Here is a 20,323-nt window from a genome sequence, read left to right on the forward strand (position 1 = left end):
TTAAATATACCATCCAATAAGCTTTGACAACTGCACACACTTCCATCATGGTCAAGAACATGCCATCAACCCACAAATTTCTCTCACATCTCTTCCTGATTAGTCCCTGCTCTTACCGTCCTGTTCTGATCATTTTCATCATAAATTAGTTGTGTCTACTTATTGCATGCAAATCACTCAGTCATGTCTGACTCTTTACGATCCCATAGACTGGAGTCCATGGAGTTCTCCAGGCCAGAATACTGGAAAGGGTAGCCTCTCCCTTCTCCAGGGCATCTTCCCATGCCAGGGATCAAACCCAGCTCTCCCACATTGCAGGCAGATTCTTTACTAGCTGAGCCACAAGGGAAGCTCAAGAATACTGGAGTGGGTAGCCTCTCCCTTTATCCAGCAGATCTTCCTGACCCAGGAATCGAATCTGGGTCTCCTGCATTGCAGCGGGATTCTTTACCAACTGAGCTATCAGGGACTTTACATAAATGGAACCACAAAGTAGGCACCCTCTCCTATAAGGTTTTTCACTCAGAATAAAGGTTTTTAGAATTCATCTATCCAGTTGCATGAGTCAGTAGTTTGTTCTTTTTTAAGGGCAGTAAGTATTCCACTTATAAAATTCGCAATTTATCCACAACCCTCTTTTCTTATTGAAGAAGAGTTAATTTACAAAGTTGAACTCGTTTCAAGCATACAGCAAAGGGATTCAGTTATACATTATAAATATACATATTACTTTTCAGACTCTTTTCGATTATAGCTTGTTACAAGATATTGAATATAGTTTCCTGTGCTCTATAGTGGGACCTTGTTATTTTTTTTATATAGTAGTTCATACCTGTTAATCCCAGACTCCTGATTTATCTCTCCCCATCCCCTTCTCTGTTTGGTAATCATATGGTATTTTCTTCATTGAAACCTACCAAATATGCAAAAAGGAGCTAGCTAGCTTCCCAGTGTTTCTTTTAGCAACTAAATTTCAGCCATTCAGTTTTCTCATTCATCTTATAAAAGTGAATTAAGAAGGCTGCTAGTTTCTCAGCACAGAGCTAGGGAAAAAATTAGGTTGACAGGGTTCATTTTTGACAGTATATCCAGCTGTTCATAGCCTTTCATTTTTTCCATGAACTTAACCGGTATCCCTATATGTAAAGTTTCTAACACTTCCAGCTAGGGAATACTTCACAGAAGAAAAATGCTTTCCTTGGAGTTTACAATTGGTCTAATTTTTCAGCAAGGGTTTGTCTAGTTAGATTATGAGATTTTTCCTGGAGAGCAACAGCAAGAGAGTGTCTCCCATGCTGTCAGAAAGGGAGAGTTATATTTTTGTTCCTTGGAAGAAACATATAATGTAATGGGCAAAATGTCAAGTGGGTGGGGATCCATTAGCCCATATAAACCTCCAGAGAGCTCTCTAAGAAAAAGGAATTCTGAGTAAGTCACTGCACCAGCACATTTGGTTTCAAAAACTTATCCAAGAAGGCAAGGGGCTGGTTTTCACAGAGGTTCCTATCCAGACAGCGAGTGATTGTGAGGGTCTGAGGGCTGACCAAAGCAAGGAATTATTTAGGGGAAACTGAGTTTCAGACACTGGAAAGACAAATTGTAAGAAATGAGCCCAGAAGAGGGTCAAGGCAGGATCAATACTAGGGCTGCCAAAATGTACGTGAGGTTCAGAGAGTGAGCACAGGAACAAGGAAAGAACACTCTGGATGGTTTCTGCAAGGCTTCCCGCCTGGATTTCTCATCTATCAGATGGGTGTGTCCATGGGAAGTGTAAGAATGGCTTTAAAAGCTAAAAGCCAGACTTAGGTCAAGATCAAATTTTACCTAGGAATTTGACACTAGACCAACTATCTTGCCATGTTAACATTCTACCTTTTTATTAGTTTAGTACATATTTCTTGAGCCACTCAAAGCCTCTTTTCTATAGATGACCTCTATTTTAGCTAAGTCTGATATTTCAAAAAATCTAGGGGCTTCTCGGGCTTCCGTGGTCGCTCAGATGGCAAAGAATCCACGTGCAATGCAGGAGACCTGGGTTCTATCCCTGGGTTGGGAAGATCCCCTGGAGGAGGGCATAGCAACCCACTCCAGTATTCTTGCCTGGAAAATCCTCACGGACAGAGAAGCCTGGTAGGCTATAGTCCATGGGGTTACAAAGATTCGGATACGACTGAGCGATTAAGCACAGCACACGACATAGGGGCTTCTCTGGCTGCCAATGCAGGACATGTAGGTTCAATCCCTGGTCCAGGAAGATTCCACATGCCACAGAGTAGTTACGCCCACATGCCACAACCACTGAGCCTGCACTCCAGAGCCGGGGAGCCACAACTACTGAGCCTGAGCACCCGAGAGCCCACGCTCCACAGCAAGAGGAGCCACGGCAATGAGAAGCCCACACGCCAAGACCAGAGGGCAGCCCCAGCTCGCCACAACTAGAGAAAGCCCACACAGGAACGGAGACCCAGCAGAGCAAGAAATAAACAAAGATTCTTTTTAAAAATCTATACTTACCAACTACTAGGCTAAGAATGCCCCAATATATGTCTGGAGGACTGCCTTATTTTTCAAACTCAAAGCTTTTAACATGAGTTGATTTGAAGAGTACCTTTCAGGGATCCATGCGTCATGCGTGTTATTTGTTCCATGTGGTGACTGAGAACAGGAACTAGGAAGTTGTGTGGGCTCAGAGCCGGGCTCCACCAGCTATAAGCTGTGTAATCTTGGGCAAGTTATGAAACCTTTATGGAATCAGTTACCCAAGAGCAACACCTACCTCACATGGTTGTTCTGAGAATGAGTTTGACAGAAAGCACTTTAAAACCACACCTGGCCTGAGGAGGTGCTATCTAAGTGTCAGTTATTGCTGCTATTACACGATGAGAATATAAGTACTGGGTGATTTTTTCCTCCTTTTCACTGAATTCAAAAATGTTCTATTTTAAGAATTCTTCCCTGGAGAAGGAAATGGCAACCCACTCCAGTATTCTTGCCTGGAGAATCCCATGGACGGAGGAGCCTGGTGGGCTACAGTCCACAGGGTCGCAAAGAGTCGGATATGACTGAGCGACTTCACTTTCACTTTTACTTTCAACCCTCAGCTGAGAAGACTTTCAGCTCTAGTGTTTGCTATTGATTGTTTTCTTGAGTTCTCAAAGACCTGTGACCATATTTTTTTTAAGTTGCCTGTTTTCTAATTGCATCACTTTACACACTGTTGTCTAATAATATGTGGTATTTAGAATGCCTTCTTAATTATTTTGAGCAGCCATTGCCTGTATTTTCTTAGCACCTCCTTGGTTTTCTTATGTGAACTCATCTGACAGGGAAATGCAGCTTTTTTGTTTGCCCTCTCTGCATACTGGACCGTCTGAGTCAGTGTTCTAACTAATCCCTGATGGTCTCTGAGCTACTGTTCTACCAGACTCAGTAGTTATGTGCTTCAGGAATTTTTCGGTAGAATTGGTCCTATTAGGAGACTCTTGGAGACCTTTGTTATCTTAAAAGCTGGTCCCTTCGCTGAGGCTCTTAATTTTTTGAAAACTTGATTCTATTTCAGCTGAAAATTGGCAAGGCTATTCAAAAAATTGATGGAAGCCATTTAAGAAATTGAAAAGTAATTGCAAACAACATTGGGTAGTTGTGACTTTCAGTTCTGTATCAGTTGAATTTTTGTGCTCTTTTCCCTGTGTACGTGGTGGTTCTATTTTTCTCCAATAAAACTTTTTATTAAAAAAAAAAAAAAAATTCCTCCCTCTCCAAAAAAAAAAAAAAAAAAAAAAGCCCCAACAAAAAACAGGTGGCCTCATCCATTTCAATATCTGCCAAACTCTTAAAGACATTGCAATTACTTGGCTTAAGGTCAAATTTAATGACTAAAACTGTATCTACAAATCCACAAACCCTGGGAAAAGGAATGGCCCTTTTTATAACTCAAAGTTCCTATTTCAATTGCCTGGTTGTGCCTGAAAATAACTAACTGAGCAAGACAGAACTGTCTATGTGTGTACTTCAAAGATACCCAGGCCTTACCCCCTGAAGAATAAGATGTGGCTACAGAAACTGATAAACTCAAATTTCCCCAGCCCGTCCCATCCATCAGATTCCACGGCCACCTCTCTCTGTGACAGCCCCTGCGCGCCCACAGGGCCCTCCCACGAAGGCTCGGGAGCCCTCAAGGTGATGAAGCCAAGATGGCGGCCTCTGGCAAAGACAGGAAGGAAGCGGCTTTCCCCGGCGCCCGGAGCTACAGGGGGAGCCCGCCTTGCTGCTACAACATTCTCACTGTCTCAGTTTCAGCCAAACAGTGATGTATGTTTATATTAATATTTATAGGCTTTCTGCTGTTTCCCCAAATTCTGTGTTCTCATATGGCCATTAAAAATGATTTTACCAATACCATATGTAAAATGATAGCCAATGGGAATCAGCTATATGACTCAGGAGACTCAAACAGGGGCTCTGTGACAGGCTGAAGGGTGGGAGGCGGGAGGGAGCTTTGGGAGGGAGGGGACATGGGTGTACTTAAGGCTGATTCTTGTTGATATACAGCAGAAAGCCACAAAATTCTATAAAGCAATTATCCTTCAATTAAAAAAATGAAATGGCAAAAAAAAAAAAAACAAAAAAAACAATTTTACCATTCAGGTGTTTCTGCAGCCTATATAAACTTTGATCCTTATGCAGATTCCAGATACACATGTCACAGGGGATCAGCTACAGGTAAGAAAACGTGTACATATTTCAACTGTGTGCTGCGGACAGTGACTGCAGCCATGAAATTAGAAGACACTTACTCCTACAAAAAGTTAGAAAAAAAAAATAATAAGACAAAGAATTGGGAAGCTGGTTTGGTAAAATTAAAAGGCTTTGAACCATTAAAGACATCAGAGGTGATGTGACAGACACACCCTAATAAAGAGACATCCACCGGTAGCTTCGCTCCTACCCTCGCCTTAGCCATTTGTCTTTCTTTCTTTCTTTTTTTTTTTAATTAAATGGCAACCAAAGTAAATGAACGTGTAGACACCAACAGAAGTAACCTGATCAAGATCCAGATGCCAGGGCTGCTGACAGAGCGGACAGACAGCCAGGCATGAAATGAGCTTTCCATTCAGTTTTAACTGTGCAGAATGCTCCCAGGACAATCCTTCGACCAGCTTCCTTCCCCTGCTTCACTTCCCAGGGCTAATATTTAGACATATGCTTCTGGGAGAACAGAGAGGTCCACTTTTCTGCTGAATAGTTCCTTATCATCATTTAAGCCCACTTGAAGAGCCAAGCAATAAATCACTGTCGTTTATTACCATTAATCAGGATAAAAAGCAATCATGTAATTTTTCAACAACGTCCTGCAAATACTGTGACATAAAGTGACATGGAGAAAAGGAACATGTTTATACCAAGTTAGCGGTCCTACTGATTGCTCCAGTCATAGACATACAAAGATATTAGTAGAGACTTCCCACTCTATAGGGTACCTGGATAATGCTTTCTTTAAAAACTTGAACTGAATTAAACTTGTCTCCATGATTCTTACTGCCTATATCACATGTCCTTCTACCAGATGATGCTCAAAGATCTGACAGTATTATACCCAAGACTATATTCCTTCATCTTGGGCTCTGACCATCACCAGAGTTTATATGTTGATCACCTCTAAGCGGAAGGTAATTTCCTTACGTTAAAGAAAGAACGCTATTTTATCAATTAAATGTGAAACTTGGTATGATAACAAGGTAAGTAATAGAGCATAATAAGCAACCAGCAATACTTAACAACAGAGTAAGTATCTTACATCTGTAGGTGCAGCCTCATTTCCCATCATAAATGTAGCATGCGGGGATCAAACCTGCGCGTCCTATTCAATTAGCTTTACTCTAATTATTATAAGCATCGATAGTTTCAGAATCAGTATACCCAATAAGTAAAATGTTTCATTGTGAAGAAACTGACAAACACTGCCTAATTCCAACTGGTACAGTATTTCCTGAGTTTACTTGAGCCAAAATATACAGATAGCCAAATTTCAAAACAAAACACCTGGGTAGAAAACATATAGAAAATTTTCAAACACAAGTTGGACCAAGTATATTCTTAAATCAACACTGTAGGTAAGACTAAAGTAGAAGAGAAAGAGAAGAGAAGATAGAAGAGGAGGAGGAAAAGCAAATATCTTTTGCATATAAGAATACTATGACTTATACATGTCAATTAATGATAAAAAGTAGCATAACAGCAACTAAATATTCACTTAATAAAATGCCATTTTTCATGCATAATAAGTTATTCCATTTTTAAAAAAAATTACAACACCCTTTGTTAAGATTTTGATAAATTTCATCTGTGACAGATGATAAACGGCCCTATGAAAGGAATATGAACATACATAACAAAAGCAGTAGTCTCCAACAATTTGACTTTCTGTATCTCTCAAAAAATGAAAAAAAATTCAGAACACAGAAAAAGGCTTTGTGTAAAAAATGTTCATCCTCATTTAAAAAACAAACTTTTCTGTTTTGAAACTCCATACTGCATAATTCAGTGTGTGCGTGTTTTATTCTTCAAATACTTTGGCTTTTTGTCTCTTCTGTCAGCTGGACCATAAATTCTTTGAGGGCAGCAACTGTGTGCTTTTTTAATCCCTCATTCTGTATATTGCTGCTGTTCAGTATGCATTACTAATAATGCAAAAGTCAAATCAGATGGACAATGAGCAACTGATATTTTTTTCCTAAGTGGTCAGATTATGAAACTGAAGGGTAATTCTAGATGTCTCTCCAAATACCCATAGGGGATTTTGACTTTATAATGTAGATCTTTAAAATAGATGAATTCCTGGCAGAATTGCTAGTGCTTTCCACCACTGTTCTAATGAATTTCAAAATACATGCCACAAAAATAAAAACAAGAAATGAAAAATATCATGGCTAAGACTCACCAAGGAAAGGATTAGGAAATAGAGTCAAAATCTCCCACAACATAAGGAAAATGTGAAGGAAAGATAATATGAAGAGGATCAAAGTTGGTTTCCCAGCTGGCGCTAGTGGTAAAGAATCTGCCTGCCAATGCAGGAGACACACGAGATGAGTGAGGGGTTGAGCCCTGGGTCAGGAAGGTCCCCTGGAGAAGGAAATGGCAGTTCACTCCAGTATTCTTGCCTGGAAAATCCCACAGACAGAGGAGCCTGATGGGCTACAGTCCACGGGGTGGCAAAGAGTCGGACATGACTGGGCACACATACATAAGGATCGGGTAAGGGGATCCAACATCTGACTGACAGGAATTCCACTAAGAAATAGCAGAAAAACCCTAAGGAAAATACATCAAAATAACAAGAGAAAATGACCCAGGGCCAATAGGAGATGCTGTTTCCAGAATAATCCAAGTTCTAAACTCAGAATTAGTAAGACCTGAACATCACTATAGAATCTGGAAATCAAACTTAAAAGAGATCCCTGCCATATGACCCAGCAATCCCACTTTTGGGCATACACACTGAGGAAACCAGATCTGAAAGAGACACGTGCACCCCAATGTTCATTGCAGCACTGTTTATAATAGCCAGGACATGGAAGCAACCTAGATGCCCATCAGCAGATGAATGGATAAGGAAGCTGTGGTACATATACACCATGGAATATTACTCAGCTGTCAAAAAGAATTCATTTGAATCAGTCCTAATGAGATGGATGAAACTGGAGCCCATTATACAGAGTGAAGTAAGCCAGAAAGATAAAGAACATTACAGCATACTAACACATATATATGGAATTTAGAAAGATGGTAATGATAACCCTATATGCAAAACAGAAAAAGAGACACAGAAATACAGAACAGACTTTTGAACTCTGTGGGAGAATGTGAGGGTGGGATGTTTCAAAAGAACAGCATGTATACTATCTATGGTGAAACAGATCACCAGCCCAGGTGGGATGCATGAGACAAGTGCTCGGGCCTGGTGCACTGGGAAGACCCAGAGGAGTCGGGTGAAGAGGGAGGTGGGAGGGGGGATCGGGATGGGGAATAAGTGTAAATCTATGGCTGATTCATATCAATGTATGACAAAACCCACTGAAATGTTGTGAAGTAATTAGCCTCCAACTAATAAAAAAATTAAAAAAAAAAAAAAAAAGAGATCCCAAAAGTTTAATGGAAAAGCTATACTGAATCTAGAAAAACATCCAATTTTTTTTAAAAGCTTGTATTTCTTCTCCCAGAAAATACAGAGATCAAATACTTTAGGGTTAACAAATTGTATAATAAGGTTAGAGGTCACATTTGAAGCAAATAATTTTGTATGGTTTCAATTAACAGATATAATTAAATAAGGAGTCTTCATTTGACCCCTTTCATAGATAGGCACAGGAGTGATGAAATTGGAAAAGAATGTAATCAGAGCATCTTACTTAGTCTATAGTAGACATTTGACAGGTACATAGAAACTCTAAAGATTGGTTCTCAATTCTTTAGTATCAATCTGAATATGTAACATGAGTGACTTTGTAAAAGTTACAGAACTGTTAACTTTAGCAATGTGAAAATACATATACAATTTATACATGTTGGAAAGAAGAATACAGAGTTATGATAAAGGATAAGGTGCCTATATCTTCATCTCATCAAGAAGATTTTTAAATCTGCTACTGTAAAGTTATCCAAATAAACCAGAAGTTGAGGTTGTTTTGTTTTTAAGTGATACACACATTAAAAATTTTGTATTGAGGAAAATTATGACATGGAAGCATTTGTTGAATGAAACTGGTATTGGGATTATGCTTGATTTTCTTCCTTGTTTTACATTTGACTCAAATGATATTCAGTTCAGATCAGTTCAGTCACTCAGTCGTGTTCGACTCTTTGCGACCCCATGAATCACAGCACGCCAGGCCTCCCTGTCCATCACAAACTCCCGGAGTTTACTCAAACTCATGCCCATCGAGTTGGTGATGCCATCCAGCCATCTCATCCTCTGTCGTCCCCTTCTTCCCCTGCCCCCAAGCCCTCCCAGCATCAGGGTCTTTCCCAATGAGTCAACTCTTCGCATGAGGTGGCCAAAGTACTGGAGTTTCAGCTTCAGCATCAGTCCTTCCAATGAACACCCAGGACTGATCTCCTTTAGGATGGACTGGTTGGACCTTCTTGCAGTCCAAGGGACTCTCAAGAGTCTTCTCCAACACCACAGTTCAAAAGCATCAATTTTTCGGTGCTCAGCTTTCTTCGCCATCCAACTCTCACATCCATACATGACCACTGGAAAAACCATAGCCTTGACCAGACGGACCTTTGTTGGCAAAGTAATGTCTCTGCTTTTTAATATGCTATCTAGGTTGGTCATAACTTTCCTTCCAAGGAGTAAGCGTCTTTTAGTTTCATGGCTGCAGTCACCATCCGCAGTGATTTTGGAGCCCAAAAAAATAAAGTCTGACACTGCTTCCACTGTCTCCCCATCTATGTCTCCCCATGAGGTGATGGGACCAGATGCCATGATCTTAGTTTTCTGAATGTTAAGCTTTAAGCCAACTTTTTCACTCTCCTTGATATTAGCAACTGACAATTAAAAATCAAAGGAAAAAAAAAAACATGCAGTATGTTAGCTTAGTTTCTAGGAGGCATTTTCAGAAACACACGAAATATCACTTGAGGATACGCTGTGCAGGAGACAAACTGTGGCATTTGATTTGCAAGCCAGGTAATAACATTTTCATCCTAACAGTATATCCTACAAGTGATTTCTAAGGATGATGAAGGCCCATTTTGACACGAGCTTGTCCTGAGAGTACCTCTGTACTCAAGATGTACTTTCTCATTTCAGATTAATAGGAAACTATTAAGGGGACTCTGCCAGAGGGTCCCTTTCAAAATGCTGCCTTTGCTGGAAACAGAACAGTTTCCACTTAATACTGTCTGGTCAGCTGAAAGAGCTGGTAACCCCATTTCCTTTCAAGTTCTTTTGTTCCTCAATACTCAACAGTCGTCCTCTACTTCCATCGACCTATACATGAGTAGGACTTCTCTTCAAGAGCCTCAGGCCACCTTACACATACCATCCTGATTGACCTTGTGTGAAGAAATCATTTTGCAATGCCATGAAGGCTGGAAAGGGTAGCACCAATAAATTGATTTTCAGGTGGATAACCAGTCACAGGCGTTTATAGTGACATGAGCACAGTGAAGCAGGGCCAAAATTCTACCTTCTAATTTCTACATTGCTTTTTTTTTTTTGAGCCACAGCAACATTATCTCATGGCATTTTAATGATATTTGTGTACAAGTTCACAAATTAGGCCAGAACAGTTTATATAACCATGGTTGTACGGATTGTATGGTTGTATGGAGTACATGGTTATAGCGGATTTCTAGTCTGTAGGTAGTTTAACTCAACCTATTATAAAAATTGAAAAACTTCAGATCCAAGTTTAAATATCAATTTGTGTGTGTATATATCTTCCACTTGGTTTCTCTCAAAAGAAAACTCGATGATTTTTCATGAAGAATTCAAGTGAAGCAGCTTTTACATTAACACTGAAAAGAAAACTAAGAGAAAAGAGGGATTAGAGCAATCATCATACTGCAAAAACTGTTTCTCTAAAGTTTTCTCCATAAACTTCACAGGCACGGACCATGTGAAAGATAAAGTCTATCCCACCGGCACGGACCATGACCTCATTAACACATGAGGAAAGTAAACTTACACAGGATCAGGAAAAGAGGAAACTTTTAGTAATGAAAGTACAAGTAATTGAAAATAACTCTATATTCAGGTTTTCAGGGTTTACTGAGTATTTGCCCTTCTGAAGAGTCTGATGATTACCAAAAAAAACCCAAATGCAGGATGGGATATTCCTCCAGGGGACAAGTTAATTGTAAAGAGAACTGCAAGGTTGGGAAGAACACGAGGGGGCTGAGAAAGGACCTCTAAGGACACATTCTCACTAATGAAGCCTGAAGTCATCCTGAGTGGTCGCCCTAGCTGTCCCCGCCCCTCCAAGAAGAGTTAGGAGCACCCCAGGGGAGTGGGTCTTCCAGGTCAGAAAAGCCAACCTGCCCAGCAGAAAGTCCAGCCTGGGAACTATCCCCAGAAGAAGTGGGCTTGGCTCACACTTCCTACCAGCAGGCAGACGGGAAGCGTTCTCAGCCTGACAAAGAGGCAAGCAGAAGCCAAGGCTAAAAGTAGACTGCATTTCTGAGGTCCTAACATTGAAAGAGCGGAAACCATATGGGAATTTATTATTCAACTGAAACCTTCAGGTGGCTTTAAATTAAAAGGAACATTGTCAACCACATCCCTGGGCCCTTTTTTTTTTTTTCCCTTCTCCAGCCCCTCCTCCTCTTTTCAAATTTTATAAGCTCTGTGATTTACCAGTGGAAATCCCCTGAATATAAATTAAGCATTATGTCCACCCAAGAAATTCTTCCTGGCACTCAACCAGTAGTTTGGCTTTAAAATCTCTCATGTGACTCTTGGGAGGGTAAGCTAATGTGCTTGTGTGTATGTGTGTATTTGTATACACACACTGATTTTTCCTTTTTTTAGAATTACTCTCCATTATGTGAAGACCTTTGTTGAGAAGCAGGCACGCAGGTGAGACAGGATGCAATCTCCATGAAGAACTATTAACAACCTACTGAAGCGCAGGTCACAGCTCTCAGTTAAACTGCCCACCCAGGTCCTGCGTTACAGTAACCACTATGTGTGCAGACTTCCTACCCTGCTGCCGTCACAGCTGTGAATATCCCCTCAACAGCTCAAACATCTAGGCCTTAATTCTGGCGACTCTAAAGAGATCAGAACGTCGACTGCATTAGTCAGGATAGGCTGATAATATCACAGGAACACACCATCCCACATTCTACTGCCATGTAATAATGGAAGTTTGCTTCTTGCTCACACAACATGCCTGACCTAGGTCAGGGGGTCTTTCCATCAGACCCCTCCAAAATGGAACTGCGCAGGTTCCTATAAGGTAGGTAGAAAAGGATAAAAGCAAACCCCATGGTGACTTTTCAGCTTCATCCGAGAAGTCACAGAGCAACCCTGATGACCACAAAAGTCCTGCAGAGTCTTAAAAGAAAAATAAAAATCATTAGAAATCTCCTACAGCCCCTAAAGGTTATCACTTGATACATGAAGTAGATCCTATCTTATCTTTACTTATATTCCCAGCCTCCAGGACAGGGAACTCACTGTTTGCTTGAAAAAACAATACGAGCAAGACTATAAACAATATAACATCATAGTTTACACTCCTTTAGACACCCAACATTAATTTGGCAGATTTAAATAAAAAAATTTCTCTCTACTGTGAATAACAAAAACAGAATAAATGAATGATGCCATGAATGTTCTTCAAGGGCATGCTGGGTTCCCTCTAGGACAGGAAAGGCATTCTCAGTCTCAACTAAGCATGTTAAAGCCAAAATTCACAAAGGAAAATGGAAAACAATTTGCTTGCTAGTCATTTACAGAATACCAAGTGAAGGGTTCACCATCTACCCTTAATGTAGATGTAAATCTTCTCCCCATGAAGAACACAGGGAAAGAGGATTCCGTTTTAACACGAATGTGTCTCTCTTCACTTAGTACATACACACCAGTAAAAGAATGTCTGCATAAATCTTGCTTTCCCAAGAAACAGTCCCAAAAAATGTGCTATCTAAGAGAGAAGCTGAAGGTCAAATGGGAAAGAATACATAGAAGAGGAACCTTATTTTCTCTAGCTCAGAAAATACTTTCCTAGCATTCCTTTTCTGGTACATTAACCCTGCCCTACACCCTGAACTTTAAAATGGGGAGGAGTGAAAGAAATTTATTGGAAGGAGACTTGGGAGGCTTTAAGTAGTGTTCGAATACTACTTACTGTTTACTAGATACATGGAGAGACTTAAATAAAAAATTCATGCCAAACACTATCTGTACAAGAGACCAGCTGTTCTTATTTATTCCAACAGACACAGTTACACAGGACTCCAAGCTCTATTATCCAGGCTCAGCAAATACCTCTAGCAACAACTGCAAGGGTTTTGAAGCGTCTCAGGTCATAGAAAAAGGCCCTCACTTCATAGAGAAGTGCTGAAGACAGTTTTTATCTGAGAACTCACAATTCTACCTAAAAGCGATCAAATTTGACCATGGGGAGGGGAGGGGGGGGGGGGCACACCATGATGTAGGCACAGCTCCTAAATTACTTTCCATTTTTCTTTCATGCCCAAGACTTGTCAGCCACCCCCACCCCCTGCACTGTCGTCTCCATGCTCATCCTTGATGACTGATGCCAACCCTTGAAACAGGACCAGATGCTGATGGTCCCAATTCAGCAAAACCTTTCAGCAGCAATGCTCAAGTGACTTCTCATAATCCCCATCCTAGCGTGCCTTTGAGTACAGCCATCTCACTTGAGAAGTTTGTGAGCACTCTTCTTTTTACTTTCTGATCAACATCAATAGAGGACTGAGAACGGTATAACTACAAGGAAGATGCTGTAAAGATTTTTAAGTACTTAAGGTGGACTTCGAGAGCAAAAGCAACACTGACAGTCATATTTAAGGAGGGTTTTCTAAGCACGGTGCTCTGTGCTAAGAGCTTTATCATCTCATTTAAACCTTCAAACAACACTATGATCTATGCCTAGTGATGTGCTTCTACTAAAAATACGGAAAAGGGGGGAAAAAGCGGAACTTGACGATGGAAAAATCTGGCCAACATTATCTCTACCAGGTGATCAAGGTAAAGCTCAACAGTGACAAGCCATGTTGACAGTAGATGTGTTAGTCACTCAGTCATGTCTGACTGTGCGACCCCAAATCATGGTTCCCCTCTGCGGTCTTTCAAAAACCCACAGGCAGCCTAATTATGCAAAAACATCAGACAAATTCCAAAGGAGGCGCATTCTGCAATAGACTGACCTGCACTCCGTGAAACTGTTATGGTCATCAAAAACATGTCAGAGAAACGGTCATAGATCAAAGGTGTCTTAGACACGATGAACAAATGTAATGTGGTATCCAGGACGAGATCCAGGAACAGAGAAAGGACACCAGGGGAAAACTAGTGAAGTTCAAATAAACTGTAGAGTTTCGTTAATAATCAAGTACTACTGTTGGCTCCTTAGTTTTGACAAACACACCATTTAAAGTAACATGATCACATTAAGGGAAACTAGGTAAAGACTACATGAATACTTTCTTCCTATCTTTGCAACTTTTCTGTTTATCTAAAACTATTCCAAAATAAAGTTTCTTTCAAAACCCTCTGAGGCTGATGCTCTTATCTCCTTTCCAGAGATGAGATATTATAGCTTAAATAGCTTCCCAAAGTTACAAGCTAAAAAGGAAAAAAAAAAAAACCAACTTGGCCAGATATGTTTACTCTCATTTAAACACCAGTGGATAAGGCAGTAACATAAGCCCTTGCATAAGAGCGATTAAAACGATTTTATGCCAGATACATGCTGAGAAACTTAAATTTATTTCACTTAAATTCCTCATAATACTGCACTTTTATTTCAGTACACCTTTTTAAATAAAGGAGGCATACAGTACTTTCTAAATATTTCGTTTTTATTTTTATCACAAGTTTCGATTACTCCATCAATGCTCTGTGATGATCACATTTAAGCAAAATTAGCTTACAGATTTTGCCAAATCTTTTCTTCTGTTGCTGCTGCTGATGTGCTCACTCATGGCTGACTCTTTGCGACCCCATGGACCGTGGCCCGCCAGGTTCCTCTGTCCATGGAATTTTCCAGGCAAGAATTCTGGAGTGGGTTGCCATTTCCTTCTCCACTTCTTTTGCTACTGAAGTATAGCTGCTCTACAGTAGAAGTTACAGGTGTGTACAATGGACTGAGTCACCATTTGTAAAGGCTATACTGTTTATAATTATGATAAAGTATTGGCTCTATTCCCCATAGTGTATAATGCATACTACTTGTTTTTTAATAGATACCTCCTCCTCCTCTTCCTCCTCCAGCTCATCACCTCTTCCAACTCCTGGTCCTTGCTGTGGCCACGTCCAGCCGTTCAGACTGCTCCCTGCAGCGAGGAGCCCCTACCTCCGGCCACGGCAGCACGCCCTCCTCACCCACTGCGGGCATCAGGGTACGGGCAGGGGAGGGTGGTGTGGCTGCGGCTCCATCAGCCTTGGCAGCACTTGTGTCGCCTGTCCTTACTGCCAGGATTCCCTGCACCCAGAGGACCGACAGCAAGCGAGCTGAGACCATGGCTGGACAGCATGAGAATTTCACCCACCTGCCTGTGGAGCCCGGCAAGTGTGGAGGCGCAGGAGGTCGGTAGGGCCTGCGCCCTTGCAGTTTATTTTATACCATAGTCTGTATCTCTTCATCGCCTATGCCTATACTACTCCTTCTTCCCCTAGCCCTACTGGTAACCACTACTTTGTTCTCTATATCTGTGAGTCTTGTTATCTTCACTACTTGGTGTACTTTTTAGATTCCCCATATAAAGGATGGAGCTTCCCAAGTGGCGCTAGTGGTAAAGAATCCGCCTGCCAGTGCAGGAGAGGTAAGAGCCTTGGGTTTCATCCCTGGGTTGGGCTGATCCCTTGGAGAAGGGCCTGGCAACCCACTTCAGTATTCTTGCCTGGAGAATCCCATGGACAGAGGAGCCTGGTGGGCTACAGACCATGAGGTCACAAAGAGTTGGACATGATGAAGCAACTTAGCATGCACACACACACACGCTTATAAGGGACAGCACACAGTGCTGGCCGTTGTCTGCCTAGTTTCCCCAGCCTAATGCCCTGCAAGTCCATCCATGTTGCTGCCAACGGCAACATTTCATTCTTTTTTATGCTGTATGTATTCTGAAACATTGTATGCATGTATGTATGCATTGTACAGCTATATGTATGCATTCAGCAACATTTCATCCTTTTTTTATGGATGTATGCATTCCATTGCATATATGACACATTTTCTTTATCCATTCATCTGTCCTTGGACACTTCAGTTCAGTTCAGTTGCTCAGTCCTGTCTGACTCTTTAAGACCTCATGGACTACAGCAAGCCAGGCTTCCCTGTCCCTCTCGGAGCTTGCTCAAACTCATGTCCATTGAGTCAGTGATGCCATCCAACCACCTCCTCCTCTGTCATCCCCTTCTCCTTCCGCCTTCAATCTTTCCCAGCATCAGGGTCTTTTCAAATGAGTCAGCTCTTCACGTCAGGTGGCCAAAGTACTGGAGTTTCAGCTTCAACATCAGTCCTTCCAATGAATATTCAGGACTGCTTTCCTTTAGAATAGACTGGTTTGATTTCCTTGCAGTCCAGGGGACTCTCAAGAGTCTTCTGCAACACCACAGTTCAAAAGCATCAATTCTTCGGCACTCAGCTTTCTTTATGGTCCAACTCTCACATCCATACATGACTACTGGAAAAACCATAGCTTTGACTAGACAGACCTTTCGTTAGCAAAGTAATATCTCTGCTTTTTAATATGCTGTCTAGGTTGGTCATGACTTTTCTTCCAAGGAGCAAGTGTGTTTTAATTTCATGGCTGTAGTCACCATCTGCAGTGATTTTGGAGTACCCAAAAATAAAGTCTATCACTGTTTCCATTGTTTCCCCATCTATTTGCCATGAAGTGATTGGACCAGATGCCATGATCTTAGTTTCCTGAATGTTGAGCTTTAAGCCAACTTGGACACTTAAAGGTTGCTTCCATACCTCAACAATGGTAAATAATGCTGCTGTAAACACTGGAGTGCCTGTATCTTTTCATATTGGTGTTTTTGGTTGTTTTCTTCCGGATAATGTACCCAGGAGAGGAATTGCTGGATCATACATTAGTTCTATTTTTAGTTTTTTTTGAGAAACCTCTGTGTTGTTTTCCACAAAGGCTGCACCAATTTACATTCCCAGTTAACAGTATATGAGGGTTCCCTTTTCTCCACATCTTTGTCAATATTTGTTATCTGAGTTATTTTTGATGACAGCCACCGTGACAGGTGGGAGGTGGTATCTCATTGTGATTTTGATTTGCATTTTCCTGATGGTTTCTTATTGAGCATCTTTTCATGTGCCTCTAGGCCATCTGCATTTCCTCTTTGGAAAAATGTCTGTTCAGTTCCTCTGCCCATTTTTTAATTGGGCTGTTTGGGATCTTTTCTTGATGTTGAATTGTAGGAGCTATTTATATATATTGAATATTAACCCTTTATCAGTCTTTTCGTTTGCAAATATTTTCTCCTATTTCACTAGGCCACCTTTCTGTCTTGTCAACGGTTTCCTGTGCTGTGCAGAAAGCTTGTTGAGTTTGATTAGGTCCCATTTGTTTACTTTTGCTTTTATTTCCTTTGCTTTAGGAGATGGATCCAAAACAATATTGCTGAGATTTATGTCACACAGCGCTCTTCCTTGTTTTCCTCTAGAAATTTTAATCCTGATGCGCCAACATTCCATAAGAGAAGAGAGCACTGGCCAATGGCTATTTCACCCTATAGTGGCCTATCTTTCACCCGCTCTCACTTATGGCCGCCTTTGTCTTCCGTTCTGACTCTGGATGTTTCAGGGTTAGTGAGATCACCCTGCTGCTGTAACAGGATGAGGGGGTCAGAAACCCGGGTGCCCTTTGCAAGGAAATGACAGCATCAACATAAGGAAAGATTAGCATACACTTTGGATTTTTTCAGATCCTGAGAGATATAAGATCAGCTGTGGCTGCTCCAAAAACCAAAAAAAAAAAAAAAAAACCTCAATGCCTTCTGAATATAAATTCTAACAGTGTTATCTACTAAACCAGTGTTTCCCACAATGTGAAGCCAGCCTCGCTGGGAAAACTCCAACATCCTCCCAGGAAGGCTCAAGCAGTCCAAGACATATCCTTTTTTTTCCTTGGGATTTGCCAAAAATCAGACAGTGGGATTCAACAAATATTTCTAAACACTGTACTTAATATATTGTTCCCTGTGAGAATATATAGTGGAAGTGGTCCAGCAAGTAAGAAAACAGGCTGCCTTCTGTGTGTGATTAGATTAGCCTGCCTAAAGACACAATTTGTACAATCTTGTTCTATTTACAAGTTTGTTTGTTTTAAGGCAAGTGATTCCTTCAATTATTGATTTTTATCACTCTGGGCTTGTCTGAAGAATCTCTCAAATGCCACCACAACACCTACCCTTTATACTTCAAACTATTCCCAAGGCAGTTAGTTAAGAACCCCACATCAGTTCTAACAAGAGAAGGGTAGAAAGAAAAATGAGGAAGTGATTATGACAAATTTTCCCACAGCAGTGGAGTAACTTATGGGGCTAGCTCTCCTGATTCACTGGACAATGGAAATAGAACCAAATCCAAAGTTTAATGTCTTCCCTTCACCAATGGGAAAGAAATGAACCAAGTTCAAGAAGCCATAATAATTCCCCCAGACACACACACACACACACACACACACACACAGAGCAACTTGGCAAATTGGTATTCATCCAAAACAAACTCTTCTTCTCAGGAATCTTTGCTATTTTTATAGCTGAACTCATGAAAAAAATCTTTTTCATTCTGGAACCCTGGGTAATTCAAGCTAGAATTCTTAAATTTCTATTCTCATGCTAGTATGAGAGGCCAAAGTGTTGAGAAGCCATGAGGAAGTTTACACTTCCAGGACCATCACAGTGAGAAAGGAACGGGACATCAGAAGGAGCCTAGCCCCTGGGCAGACTCTGAGGGGCTCAAAGAAGCACTTAAAACCTCTCAATGAGTCTCTCCAAGTCTGCCGAAATCCTGATCCTCCTCCGGGCAGACATCCCTCATCCAAAGCTCACACTTACATCCTCCACAGTCTCAACATTCCAGATGCATGGACATCAAATTCATCATGCTAATCTCCCACCCTCAAACCCTGTCCTAACTCCCCAGAAGCAACCTGCTGAACATTAAACCAAGACTGAGTTTCAAAGCCAAAAAAGTTACAAAATAAGAAGTCAGATTTTTCAAAGCACTTGCCAACAAGCTTCTCAGTGTTCTTTCAAGGTTTTCGTGAATGGTGTCAAGTTTTCCCAACGATTTTCCTATCTGCTTTTGCCTCCCAAGACATCTGAGGTTGCCAACCATCCACACGGTAGGAAAAATCTAACGATGTGAGACAGTGTAGAGCAGATAAAACATATGTCAAAACATGAAGCAAAAGGTCACTCTTTAGTCTTAATATTTACATGTATATATCAGAATTTTCACATTGGTATTATTAACTCTGTTAGTAAAGCCGCACAAACCAGTGTATCAGAAGTGATTAAGCCACTCACCGTACGAAAAGTACAGAGCAAGACAATGGAGCCTTGCATGGTACCTGGCACATACCTATCACTGAATTAATCAATCAAAAGTCTTTGATATCTGCTAAACAGTCATCTGGGGGGTAAGCATTTTTCCTCCTTGGTTTCTATAAGAATTTGTAGATAGCTTTTATGCTTAAAGTACTATTTCCATGATTGCCCTTTGCTAAAGCAAACTACAGACATCTAATTATTCTCAAATCACCTAGAGATACTAACTTTTAACTTTATGTATAACCTCCCAGACTATGACAACACCTAGCCACTTTCATGGATACATATAAACAAGGTATTTTTTTAAGTAAGATCACAGAAAAATCTACAGTATTCTTTGAATGCCTCATTTAGTATTTTACTGGATATGTCTACCATAATTTATCTGACCACTCTAATAATGTCTAGATATTTACAACAAAATATATCAAAAAATAAGTTTATGATAAAGTATTCTTACAGTAAAATCTTTTTATACACATTTGATTATGCTATTAGGACAAATCTGCCTAGAAGCTGCACTGGCAGAACTATGAATAAACACATTTTGTGACTTCTGATCTTATATATTACAAAATAATCTCCAGATAGCATATAAAATTTCCCCCCTAATATTTCATATTTTTCCCACTCCTATAGTGACACTGGATTTTAGAATTATTCTCAAACTTAGCCAGCTTTGGTAGTTTCAAAAAATGTCTCATTTTGCTTTATGTTATTTAGAAGGAGATTTTTCACATATTTGAATATAAATAACAAACATGGTATTTTGAAGCATCTCAGTAACATGTTCAAGAAGCTTTGGGGAACTAGTAACTACTTAAAAGGTACAACGTATATTGAAGTCCTAGTGTTAAAAGTTTCTTCTTCTTAAAGATCGTTTAAAATTTCTGTAGAAATTTCCTAGAGCTCAACATACATCAGGATGATGCAATTTAGGATGAGATGTATACCTTTTTATTTTTAAATATTTTTTATTTGGCTGTGCCGGGTCTTAGTTGTTAACACGCAGGAACTTTAGCTGCAGTATGTAGGGTCTAGTTC

The 20,323-nt window shown here is 40.5% G+C and overlaps 1 protein-coding gene across 23 annotated transcripts in view; it reads right to left on the bottom strand.

The window, feature by feature from the left end:
* LOC122697542 overlaps positions 1 to 20,323 on the bottom strand; it is a 650,597-nt gene that overhangs the window by 311,771 nt on the left and 318,503 nt on the right. Inside the window, exon 6 of one of the 23 annotated variants that reach the window (XR_006342084.1) lies at positions 3,033 to 3,070. The exons of the other annotated variants lie outside the window; for them this stretch is intronic. The gene's annotated coding sequence lies outside the window, so the exon portion shown is untranslated. Of the gene's footprint in view, positions 1 to 3,032; positions 3,071 to 20,323 lie in introns of those variants that run through there. 23 annotated transcript variants of the gene reach the window in all.

Source organism: Cervus elaphus, chromosome 7 (assembly GCF_910594005.1).
Source record: "Cervus elaphus chromosome 7, mCerEla1.1, whole genome shotgun sequence".
Classification (NCBI taxonomy): domain Eukaryota; kingdom Metazoa; phylum Chordata; class Mammalia; order Artiodactyla; family Cervidae; genus Cervus; species Cervus elaphus.